This window comes from Pogona vitticeps, chromosome 4, assembly GCF_051106095.1.
Source record: "Pogona vitticeps strain Pit_001003342236 chromosome 4, PviZW2.1, whole genome shotgun sequence".
Lineage (NCBI taxonomy): Eukaryota > Metazoa > Chordata > Lepidosauria > Squamata > Agamidae > Pogona > Pogona vitticeps.
The window spans coordinates 186,498,655-186,510,418 of NC_135786.1; the positions used below are offsets into that span (position 1 = coordinate 186,498,655).

The following is an 11,764-nucleotide window of genomic DNA, read 5'->3' on the forward strand; positions in this document are numbered from 1 at the left end:
CTTTAGGAGTTCTGTCAATATTTGCACAGTGACCTTCAAATCTATCAGTGGGTTTCTATATACACTGTTGTAAAATAGATCCCAATGGCTATTTTATCTTTAAAGCTTGGCATTTCAGGGTTTTCTGCATAATCAAGATCTTGTTGGCTCAGTGACAGCTATAGAAAGGTGAGAAAAAAAACTCTGCTTCTATTAAATGGTGGGAAATTTTGGTGTGTGGCATTAAGAGCTGGAAAACAAGTAAACTGAGCAAAGTTTCTGCTCCACAATAAACACAAACAGCTTTTCTTACAGGTGATCCCAATCAGAAGGACACAAAGTCTCAAGATGATGGGGGGGGGGAAGTGTTTTATTTATGTTTTAAAATGTCAAATGCATTTTGGCTGATTTACTTTGTTGTCCTCTTGAACAGTTATGTCAAAATAGATATGGAGATCTCTTGCAATGTGTTTTGAAGCTGTACCAAATGGGAACTGGCCTATGTATGGATTGTTAAATTAACAAGAAGAAAGCTACAAAATAAATTGGCCTATAACATGTTGAAAATTCTTAAAAGGGAATAGAAGGCTTTTTTTAACCTTGAGACTTTCCCTCTCTTTCTAACTGACTTCTACTGAATGTCTCTTTTGGTCTTTTTTCTCACACTTTAGTAAGAAATTACAAATTAAATTCTTTAAACTGTATATTTTTACTGTTTTTTCATCTTAACCTTTTTATGCAGTTAAAAGCAATGTTTTTAACATCAGATGTTTCCACCTAAACCATGTTCACTTGAGGTGTAACTATACCGTTTTGAACTTCAGAGTTCTAGGAGGCAGAAATCCAGTAGGAAGTCACAACTAGAGTAAGACCACTGAATCAGTGGAACCGACTCACCAAATCCCCACCAATTTAGTGTTCCTGCTTTTGTTAGCCGCCTAGAGTGGTCTTAACCAACCAGATAGGCAGGATATAAAATAAATAAATAAATAAATAAATAAATAGTTGAAAGCTACTACTAAATTTCAGCCAATATGTTAACTTGCTGATATTGTGTTATCTTAGGTAGAATAAATGTATTTTTCATTGTTCTGGGAACTACTCTGAGTATATGAAAATAGTGTGCTGAATTAGCTGTTACTGAAGATGATGGTGACAACAGTCAAAATTACAGTGTGAAAGCATCTGATGAAATGAAATGCAAGTTACATAAGTTTACTCTGTGTCCTTCAATTTAAATAATGATTCTTATTTCAAAATAAGTCTTAAGGCATCTCTGGACACTCCCAGTTCTGCAATGTGATGCATAAAATCATGGGAAAAGTCCTGAGGAAATGCAAACATTTTTTTTTCAATGTGTCATCGCTTGAGAGAAGGAAGTCAAATGACTCTGCACACCACTAATGGTCCTTTACATCAACCACAAACTAGTCTGCACTGGCTGATGTGCTATGCGTATGTGAACCACCATAATAATCTCACAGTCCCCAAGACTGGTACTCTGCAAATATATTGTAAACTAAGAAAATTAGCAAATAGATGTTTGTTTACAAATTTGGCCTAATTCCTGCTGCGTTCAAGTGGACTTATTTGTACTCAGTCCTGCTGTCTGAATTGCATAAACATGTCAAATCTCTCAATCCCAGGTTCGGCTCCAGATGTTAGTCTTAACCTCTAAAGCACAAGTGGAGAACACAGAGCCTGTAAGCCATGCACACCTCCACCTGTTTTCCCATCACCTCTCTTTCACCATATCTGCACTTCAGGGAGATTAAGCAACAAATCTTCACTTTACAACAAGCCACACACTTTCCATGGGCTTTGTTTTAAAATCAAACCACGTTTTGTTTTGGCCTTCAGAAATCCACAAACGCTAGACAGAAATTGAGTGAAACCTCTCTTTCACCCTTACCGATAACCCTGCTGTAACATTATTACCTCCTCCCCCAAAAAGGAGCAAAGGATTACAACAGAGGTGGCCATATTGCAGTCTTCCAGACATCATTCCACGACAATTTTCATCAGTCCCAGGCATCATAACCAATGGCAAGGAATGCTCAAAGTTGCAGTCCAATATTCCCTGGAGGACTTGCACTTTGCTTGCTTCTGGACTAGACCTATTGCTTTCCTTCCATCTTTGGAGCCAGAGCCGGAGCCTTGGTAAAGAGAATTTTCAACAGCTAGGTATGTTGAAAGAGTACTGCAAGGTTTGCCTTGTGCCATCATGGTATATGTCATCATCTGCCTAACTCCACAAAAAGTTGTGGTTGCCATAAGGCTTTACGAAATGTGAATAAATAGAATGCAACATGTTAAAATGGTTTGTCAAAAGCCTTATGGCTCAGTAGTGGGTATCAGAAATGCAAACATTGATTCTTCTATTCCTACTATCGTGTAAATCCTCTTGTGTTATTTAATAGATACATCTGCCAAATAGTTACAGCCAGAGAGCTATTTTTTTTCTGAGACTTGAAAATTTAATATACAGCTCTTTTAATATTTTGCTTGCAACCAAACATAAAACAACATGGACCTGGTTAGATGCTGCTGCAGTGTTTCAGACTAATTCTTATTTCAATATTTTATGCTTCAAAAATAAACCCAATCCCCAGTGTGGTGTGATGGACTAGGACTCTGGAGAACAGGTTAAAATCTCCACTCAGCCAAGGAAACACACTGGGGACATGGAATTGGTAAAACCGCTCCTTATATATCTCATTTACCTTGAAAACTCTATTAGGGTGGCTATAAGTTGGTTCTGACTTAGGGGCACAGAACAGGTACGGACACAAAATAAACCCACCCCTTCTCCGTTTTTGTAAAATAACCCATCATTTATAGATAACGAAAGGGCTGGGAATGCTGTGTTGTAAGTTCAGTAAAAAAGATTTTTGGAACAAGTTTCTTAGAAACTGTATTTTTGCACTTTTGTCTTTGAATTCGTCTGTAAAAGTATAAAATAGGAACAACTTATCACACTTTATCAAGAACTAAACCACTGCAGATCTGAGCAGTGGTGTAGAGAAGCCATGCTTACAGAGTCAAAGCACTGGCACTTTTTCATTACTAGAAGGCCATGATCTGCTAAGCCCTTCAGATTTCCACGTTTCCTCTCGGCTCAACTGCAATCCTCATGTTTTTGTGGAAGACATTTCCCTCACAGTACAGTACAGGGTTACAAACCATCCTTGTTACCTTAAAAGTGCTTGATGGGTAGTTTGGTCTTCTATATGCAATTAAGACACATCATGCCTTGGGGAAGCTGAACACTAGAACTGATTTGTTGACTTTAAGATAAAATGCTTCTCCCAGGTATTGGAAAATTTAGAGATTGTGCTTTTATGCTGTTTGAGGATATATTTTATCTCTCTCTTTCCATTTCTTATATAGTCTCAGGTCTCTCCACCTAAAGTCCAATATGCTAAGCATTTCAATAACCTTTGTAAGCTCATTACTCTGTGACTGTCAGCTGATCCTAACCAATCAACTATCGTGCTCCATAGTGCATATGTACACACAAAGATGGAAATTTTTACACTTCCTTGGGAATTTGGCTATGGGAACTGTCATGCTGCATTCCTGCATTTCAAAATTTATTCTTAGGCTACTGAATTTCAAAACTTCCTGTTCAGGTAACATTCAGCAAGCTGAAATGTGAAGATAAAGAGGAACTTACCTCTAGAACTGAGGTTACTTCATAATCATGTCACATAATCAAATGCAAATATTAACTAGGACATAATGCACACCTGTTTTCTCAGGCATAAAACTTTGTTTGAAAAATCATAATAAAGGCATTGCTGCAACCAAACAAGGCAGTTGGACAAACCATGTGAGAAGCACTTATCACACTGTTTTTTTTTTTATCTCTGGCAGTTCAAATTTGGTTACTTGGTCCAATCATTGATGAATCAACCATTTTGATGCCACAGGCTGCTTCATTTATTACAAAATAAATTTACCTTAAAGGGTAGGGAATATTTCCTAGCAAGAAGCCACTTTTAGCAACAGAATTAAGAAATGCTTTGGAGGTCTGTACTTAAGTGTTATATACCTGACTCCCTCACCATCATTCTAGCTAAGACATCAGCCTTAAAAGAGGGACATTGCCTTCCAGATCATAGAAATTGACTTTTGCATTTCTTATGTCTGCACTTCAGCCAACAACTGATGCTGGCAAGAATACAGGTCTCACAACCAACCACACTGACCTTCTTCTGTCAGGTTAAATGTACATCCTTGACGACAAATGCCTGGGCATGTCACCCGTATGTACACTCCTAAGCTATTTTGTAATGTCATAACAGCTTTTTAAAATTATTAACACAGGCATTTTAAAATCGAGTTGCCATCTTATTTTGTCCTAATGTTCCTATATGACAAAAAAAGGTTTAGTAAATAAAAACAGGATGGGACAAACTTCCCTACCTGAAATTCCTTACCTTATAGCTATACAGTCTGGCAATTCTACAATTTAGTTAATTCTAAAACTTTCGATTCTATTTATTTATATATGGTGCGCCTCTGCAGCTTAAACACAGCGCGGCCGAGGCCGAACGAACTCAGCAAACTTAGCCCAAGCGCTTAAGAAGTCAGTCACACGAGATGCCCGTGACTGTTGTGATGGAGGAAGGAAACTCCCCCTCCCCAGACACGGACGGGCACCCCTTGTCGCTCCTAAGCCAAGCCTGCCTGTCAGCAGTCTCCCCCCCCCCCCGCACCCCGTCGTCGACGTCTCCCTCGCGAAGACCGGGACCCCAAGCGCGCCCCGTCGAGAGAGAGAAGAGCGCGGAGCCGCCGGGCGTCCAGACAAAGCCACAGACCCACCCCGACCCCTCCTTGCAGCTTCCCTTCCGAGACGCGCAGCGCCGTCCACCAGCCGCTGGCTCGCTCGCCCGCCTTAACACCGGCCAGGGCGCGGGCTCTGCAACAGGGCGGGCGTTTCCTGACCGAGCAACCCCCCCACCCTCACCCCCCAATTAGCCGCTTCCAAGAAGGAGCATCCGTCGAGTTAATCCTTCGGCCGGGAGGAGACCTGGCCAAGTTCCGCGCGCAGCCCACCTGGCGCCTTCAACCTGCGCACTCCCTCCTCGACTCTCAGCCCACGCGCGGACGCACCTGGCGCGGACTCGCTCTTTCTCTCTCCGGGCGCGCGCTCCCGCCGGGCCGGGCCAGCAGCAATTCGGTTCGGCCAACCCGGGACCCCCTCGGCAAAGACGCCACCGCTCGCCTGGCATAGCCTCCCCCTTTCGCCCCGCCCCCTCCTGTGCTTTTTATACCGCGCCTGCCTTTCTCCCGCCACGTGACTGGACGCCGGGCTTTGCTAGGAGGGTCGGCGGCCGCTCGTCCTCCTCCTCCTCCCTCGGCTTGCTAAAATAAAGAGGCAAGGGCTAAAGGGAGCCGCCAGAGCGGGTGCCTTTCCTTTCCTCCCGGCGGCAGAGCCTTGGAAAAGCCCTTCTTAAGCCTTTCTCTCTTTTCCCCGTGAGAATTCCCGAACCCAAACCGAGGAAGCCAGGAAGCAACATGGACCCCGGAAGGGGCGGGAAGGGGGCGAGTCCTCCCTTCTAAAGCGAGACCAGGGTGCTCAGACCCCGCATCTGAAATGATCAGGAAGAACTGGACCAAGGCAGTCCTCCTGGGCACTTGGAACTTCCTCAGGAAGGATCAGTCAAAAGTGTCATAGTAGCGACGAGGGATTACAAAAAAAGAGAGAGTGATTGCTGTGGTAGATAAGGACTCCCTCAGGAGTCAGTTATAAAATAAATCTAAGGATAAATGCAGGTTGCTCTTCTTACTATTTAGAACATTAAGCAAAAACGTATCTCCCAAATAAACAAAATTCTTCACGACCTGCTTTAAGAGTACTCTGGCCCCCTCCAAATTTATTTGGACATCCATAGAAGGGAGCAAGGCCTTTTCACATGACACAATTTTTGTTTCTCAGAGCCTCTAGAATCTTACGCAACCGTGTCTTAAGAGAGGTTCAAAAAATGGACAACTTCCTTTAAAAATGTTTTCAATGGTGCTGGCCCTGCTGTAAAATGGGTCTTTCATCTGAGCCAGGTTGGAAAGGGGTGGGATCTGTTTCAATCTCACTCTTCCACCCCAAGCACTTGGGCATTTCAATTTGCTGGAATGCTTACATACTCCAAAATAAGCATCACTGAGTTTAGTGGGACTTTGTCAAGTAACCAGGCATCGGATTGCTGCCTGCAATGTGTCCTAGTTTCTCACATCAGCTCAACCTTGTGCCAAGTTAGGTACACAAAATCCTGTTAAAGCAGAATTAGGCTGTAAAGGTTACTCAGTCAAAGTCGGAAGTAAAATTGTGAACTCCACTAGCAATAAGACCAACAGAGTCATGTGGCATCTTGATGGGTTACTGATATTCCAACTTAATACAGGATAAGCTTCTGGAGTGGAGCCTCTGTTAGATCAAGTGCTAGGATGCCCTCACATTCAAGCCACGTTTATTAAAAAAAATCAGAATAACAACAAAACCTGATAGGAGTGTTAGGGCAAGAAGCACAACACATACAGTAACAGAACAATTAGCTATTGATCAAGGTCGTCAAATCCATGAAGAGTACAATTTCAGTTTCCTTGTTTGTGGAATCCACAGACGATTTACTCCAAATAGGAGGCATCAGTTAGTGACTGTTAATGAAATAATAGTATTCTGGACAAATTGTGTCTTTTAAAATGAGTGGATAATGGCACTCCCCCCCCCCCATATAGCAATGATATACATTGCTATATAGAGGGAACAATTTTATTCACCAAATGTTTTTAGTTCTGCTAAAGGAAACTCCGTTTACAAGGTTTGAGAAAATCAGTTCCAAACTGAACTAATTAACTCTTAAAACAAGTATTCAAGAATACAATGTTGTTCATAATAATAACAAATGTAGAGGAAATCCACATATAAATAATATACGGTAGGCAGATTTTAATAGGAAGTTACAAATTTTCTGAGGCCGCCTCTCATTCCAAAAAGCTTTTCACTATTATCCAGAAAACCCATTTTAAAATAGAAATACTAATAATGCTAGAAAAAGAAATAGAACATGCAACAATGGGTGATCATATTTAACTTATACATTAAACTGTTAATTAATAGACTAAGCTTATGAATTATTATTTTTATTTAAATTCCTTCACCTGTTTTTTTTTTTACTGTAAAGAAGGGACACGTGTATGGATTGTAGTGAATCCAAAACTGGTAACATAATTTGGCTCCCAAATTTCTTTTATTTATTTATTTATTTATTTATTTATTTATTTATTTATTTATTTATTTATTTATTTATTTATTTATTTATTTATTTATTTATTTATTTGGTTTATATCCTGCCCATCTGGTCTGGTCGACCACTCTGGGCATTTCAATTTTAGCTTCACTTTCTGGGATAACTTTGCAACAGCTCCATGAAAATGCTGAAACTGTCAGAGTAGCAGCATGTGTTTTTTTTTTTAAAAAAACTGCTATTATAGTTATGTACTGTATCTCAAAAATGTGTCAACATGTTGAAACAAAGTAATTTTATGTCCTGTTAGATAAAGTACTGCAAAGTAGCTCAGGAGAAATCCAAGAGTAATTAAGCATATTTCTTGCTAAACATGTGTAATCTGTAGCAACTAGGATGATCCATACAAAAGTATAGTAAGTGCTGATTGATTTTTATTAGTTATGTTTAATCTTCATTATAGGCAATAATGCACTGAAAAAGAGCACCATATAAAAAGCTCTGAACAATAAAATGTAATGAAAACTGCCCCAAATTATTTAGAATGTGTATTTATATGGTAATGATGCACATTATTCCCAAGGGGAGCATCCCTTCCCTCAAATCTTCACACTAGCAGGCCACACGCTTGGCAGGTAGTTGCAGGCACCTTCAGCTTAAACCTGGTCACCTCTCCATCATGCCCACTAGGACAGGTGTTAGCCTAAAATACCAACTACCCCCAAAACCCCTACCAAGTATTTGAGACCCTTTTTACTGTCCATCTGCCAAAGTGTTCCTGCCTGAAACTGGTATCTATTTTATATTCAGAGGCTGAGTGAAAAGGTCTGTCTCTTTTAAAATTTCTTCTGTCTCCTTAGGTATTAGGTAGCCTTGTGATCTGTGGATGTGATATTTTCTTACTGTAATGTCTTCTGCTGTTACTCATGAAATTAAATAATAAAGAAACCTTGGTTCTAAACAAACAAACCAGTTTTATTCAGGAGACTGAGGTAGGAAAGGGAAAGATAGGTTCTAGGGTGTATAGGATAAAGGAACAAACGTTTTCAAATAGAAATGCATTATTTTGTATCCAAATTCAAAATAACTACTGTACTTTCAGATTCTCTGCACAGCACACTCTTGATAAAATTTTCTTAAACTCTTCTATCACAAGAGACTGTCCCATTAACTCTTTTCTCTCTGACTATCCTCTAGCACAGCGGTTCTCAAACTGAGGTCTCCAAATGTTCTTGGATTGCCACTCCCAGAAATCCTGGCTAGCTCAGAAAGTGGTGTAGGCTTCTGGGAACTGCAGTCCATGAACATCTGGGGACCCCAGTTTGAGAACCACTGCATCTTGCAGATTCTTCAACAGAGCCTCACTGACTGATAGACAAACTGTTTCTCAACTGCCACCTCCCAACACATTCCGTTCACACTGCTCAATCAACACCTAGGCCAGCACTCAACATTCTAACACCCATCTCTTGACTGCACTAGCACTCAGCCTATGCCTGTATACTGTTCAGAATCACAGAATAGGAAAGTCGGAAGGGGCCTATAAGGCCATCAAGTCCAACCCCCTGCTCGATGCAGGACTACAAATCCAAGGATATCTTCCAGGAGGTTCTCTAAGGTTCTCCTGAATGCCTCCAGTGTTGGAGCACTCACCACCTCTCAAGGCAAATTACCTCTTGAGATAATTGGCATCCACAGCCATTTCTCATAGAAACCTATCACCAATAATATTTACAAATATACTTGCACATCTAGCAGTGGGGTCTCTACTTAAGAACGTCCCTACTTAAGAACAATCCAACTTAAGAACAGCTCCATTTGCTAAATTTTGCTTCTACCTGAGAACAGAAATCCAAGATAAGAACAGGAAAAAAAACCTTTCCTGCTCTTTTTTTAACCTTAGGTCATCTTAGGTTAAAAAAAATTCTCCCCCTAGTGGTAGAGTACGTATTAACCAGGTTTGCATTAGTTCCTATGGGAACTAATGCTTCAATGTACGAACGCACCTCTACATAACAAAAAAACAGCCAGAACGGATTAATTGGTTTTCAGTCCATTCCTATGGGAAATTTTGCTTCAACAAGAACGTTTCAACTTAAGAACACCATTCCAAAACGGATTAAGTTCTTAAATAGAGGTTCCACTGTAGTAAGGACAGTATCACCACATCCATAAGGATTTCTGGTTAACCCAATCTCAATAAAAGTATCAGGCAAATATAAAACATATAGCATAATCATACTCCAGGTATTAAAACAATATATATATATCTAGATGGTAAAAAGTTTACTAAGTTGCAAATAGTACATCAAAGAGCTTATGGATTAATAGATAGAACGGTATAACCAAATATAGTAGTCCCCCCTTATCCACAGGTTCAGTATCCACTGAAGGCTTATTCATGTTCTGAAAATACTGAAAATATTAAAAGAAAAAAGTCCATAAAAAACTATTTTCACATGAATTACTGGAACTGGCCACTATAGGAAGCCAGAGACCGCGCTATGAATACTTTTTAGTGAAGAGCACATAGTGTGGTCTTTGACACCCTCTAGTAGCCAGAGTGAACATATTTTTTCTATTATCAGCAATTTTCAATCTCCATGGAGAGGTTTGGAACCAATCCCCAATGGATATGAGGGTCCTACTATAGTTCAAATAAAACTTCAGTTGGTAGGACACGATTCAGCATTAATATATAAAAACGCTGCAATCATATGTGGACTAGTGATGATGGCCATATTCAATATTCAACTGCTAATCACAAAAGACAGTCCATTGGGGTAAAGGTATTGCCTACAAAGACTAAATAAAATTACATCCTTTATTTTCATATTCTCTCTATGGCCTCTTAACAATTACTTACTGTAGCTCCATTTTTGCTTGTGCTTTCTCTGCCTGCTGGAATGAAGTTTTGCAACCCAAAGCTTTTCTCTTTTATGTTTAGCATTATAGTTCTAAAGGCATACTGGTAACCTATACAGTATCTCTGAAAACTGTGGGTTTTAAGTGCTATGCTTGCTCCCATTCACAACATAAACAAGTTTTGCACAATACTGATATATTGCAACTGGATGGCCCAGTGGTGTAGGTATGAGCCAGATGTTGGGAGTTTGATTTCCCATTGTGCCTCCTTGATAGTGACAATGACTGATCCATAGGGTCCCTTCAATCCCTGAAGTTCTAAGGTTATTATTATTAGTAGTATTTTGACACTGTAACAGCTTTATTTTTTAATGGGCAACAAAAATTTTGGCAAATCTGTATTTCCAAAATCTGTAATTTGTATCCACATATGCACCAAGCTAGCAACAATCAGTTGGGAATAAGGTGTAAAAGGGAATCTGAAGGGCAAAGGAATTGCAGATGTTGTTGAATATTACTCCTAGCCAGTGCAGTCAGTGGTTAGGCATATTAAGAATTGTAGCTCAAAATGGAAGGCCATAGGTTCCCACTGCAGATATTGTGAATCAGACTGTATGACTCTCTGCTGAATTTATAAAACAATATGCCTTCTCTTGGAGGTTTAACATGCAAGTCTAAAGTACAGTAGATGTAACACCAGCCACTGCGTTACATCTGTGCTTACTAGTTCCACTCATGTATTCAGTTAGGATCAGTAAACATGCTGCTAGACACTAGCCATAAACAAGTTACTATTCTGTATTAAGTGCATTTAGAGCTACCAGGGTGCACATGAAATGTTTGCAAGCTAAGCACTTTCAGTATAGCTGCTGTCATATTTGTTTTGTCCCTTAATTCACATGACAACTGAAACTTCTCCTTTCTGTTCCATCAGTCACACACATTATAGGAAGCCAAACATAGTATACTACTTTCACTTAGAAAGTATTTGTCATATATTCATGCAATCGTAGATACATTATAAGCTAGCTGGCCAGTGGGTTCCATATTCTGGCAGCAGTTCCTAGTAATTGTAACATGCAGGAACTCTTGTGCCTCTGTTAACCATTGCAAAGAACATACATCAATGCCTTCTTTCAATGTCATTTCTCTATTTTGATGAAATTGTTTCAGTTTTGCCAAATATTTTTCCGTCATCTGAGATGAAATGTGGATATGTTTCATTTCTTTCAACTGATTAATTTAAAGTTGTTTTATTCGTTCATTCCTTCATTCAATTTGTATACCGCCCATCTAGCCAAGGCTACTCTGGGCAATTCACAATGTAAGCAGACAGAAAGACAATACTACAGGTAAAATAAAATCATCATATAAACATATTTGCACCCCATACTTGTATTTTAATTGAAACATGTAGAATTTGATTATTTATACTTTTCTTACTTTTCCTGTACAATTGTTACATGTAAAATGGTTAATTGTTCAACTGTAAAATAGTTAATTATTTAAGTGTAAAATTAATTGGTAATTGATGAAAGGCATCTTGCCTCATAGAGAAAAGACAGCATAAAACTATACAGTGGTGCCTCGCATTACGATGTTAATTCGTTCCAGCGAAATCGCTGTAGAACGAAAACATCGTAAAGCAAAACTTAAAAGCCTATAGAAACATA

At 39.6% G+C, this 11,764-nt stretch overlaps 2 protein-coding genes across 4 annotated transcripts in view; one reads left to right on the plus strand and one right to left on the minus strand.

Moving 5' to 3' along the window:
* The window catches only part of OSBPL1A (oxysterol binding protein like 1A), an 82,762-nt gene extending 77,529 nt beyond the window's left edge, over window positions 1–5,233 (minus strand). For 2 of the 3 annotated variants that reach the window (XM_078392618.1, XM_078392619.1), the window contains exon 1: window positions 5,041–5,178. The gene's annotated coding sequence lies outside the window, so the exon portion shown is untranslated. Of the gene's footprint in view, window positions 1–5,040 lie in introns of all 3 variants that reach the window. The other variant, XM_072998857.2, reaches the window with a different exon arrangement.
* The window catches only part of LOC144589116 (uncharacterized), a 231,996-nt gene that overhangs the window by 147,561 nt on the left and 72,671 nt on the right, over window positions 1–11,764 (plus strand). The window lies entirely within an intron of this gene.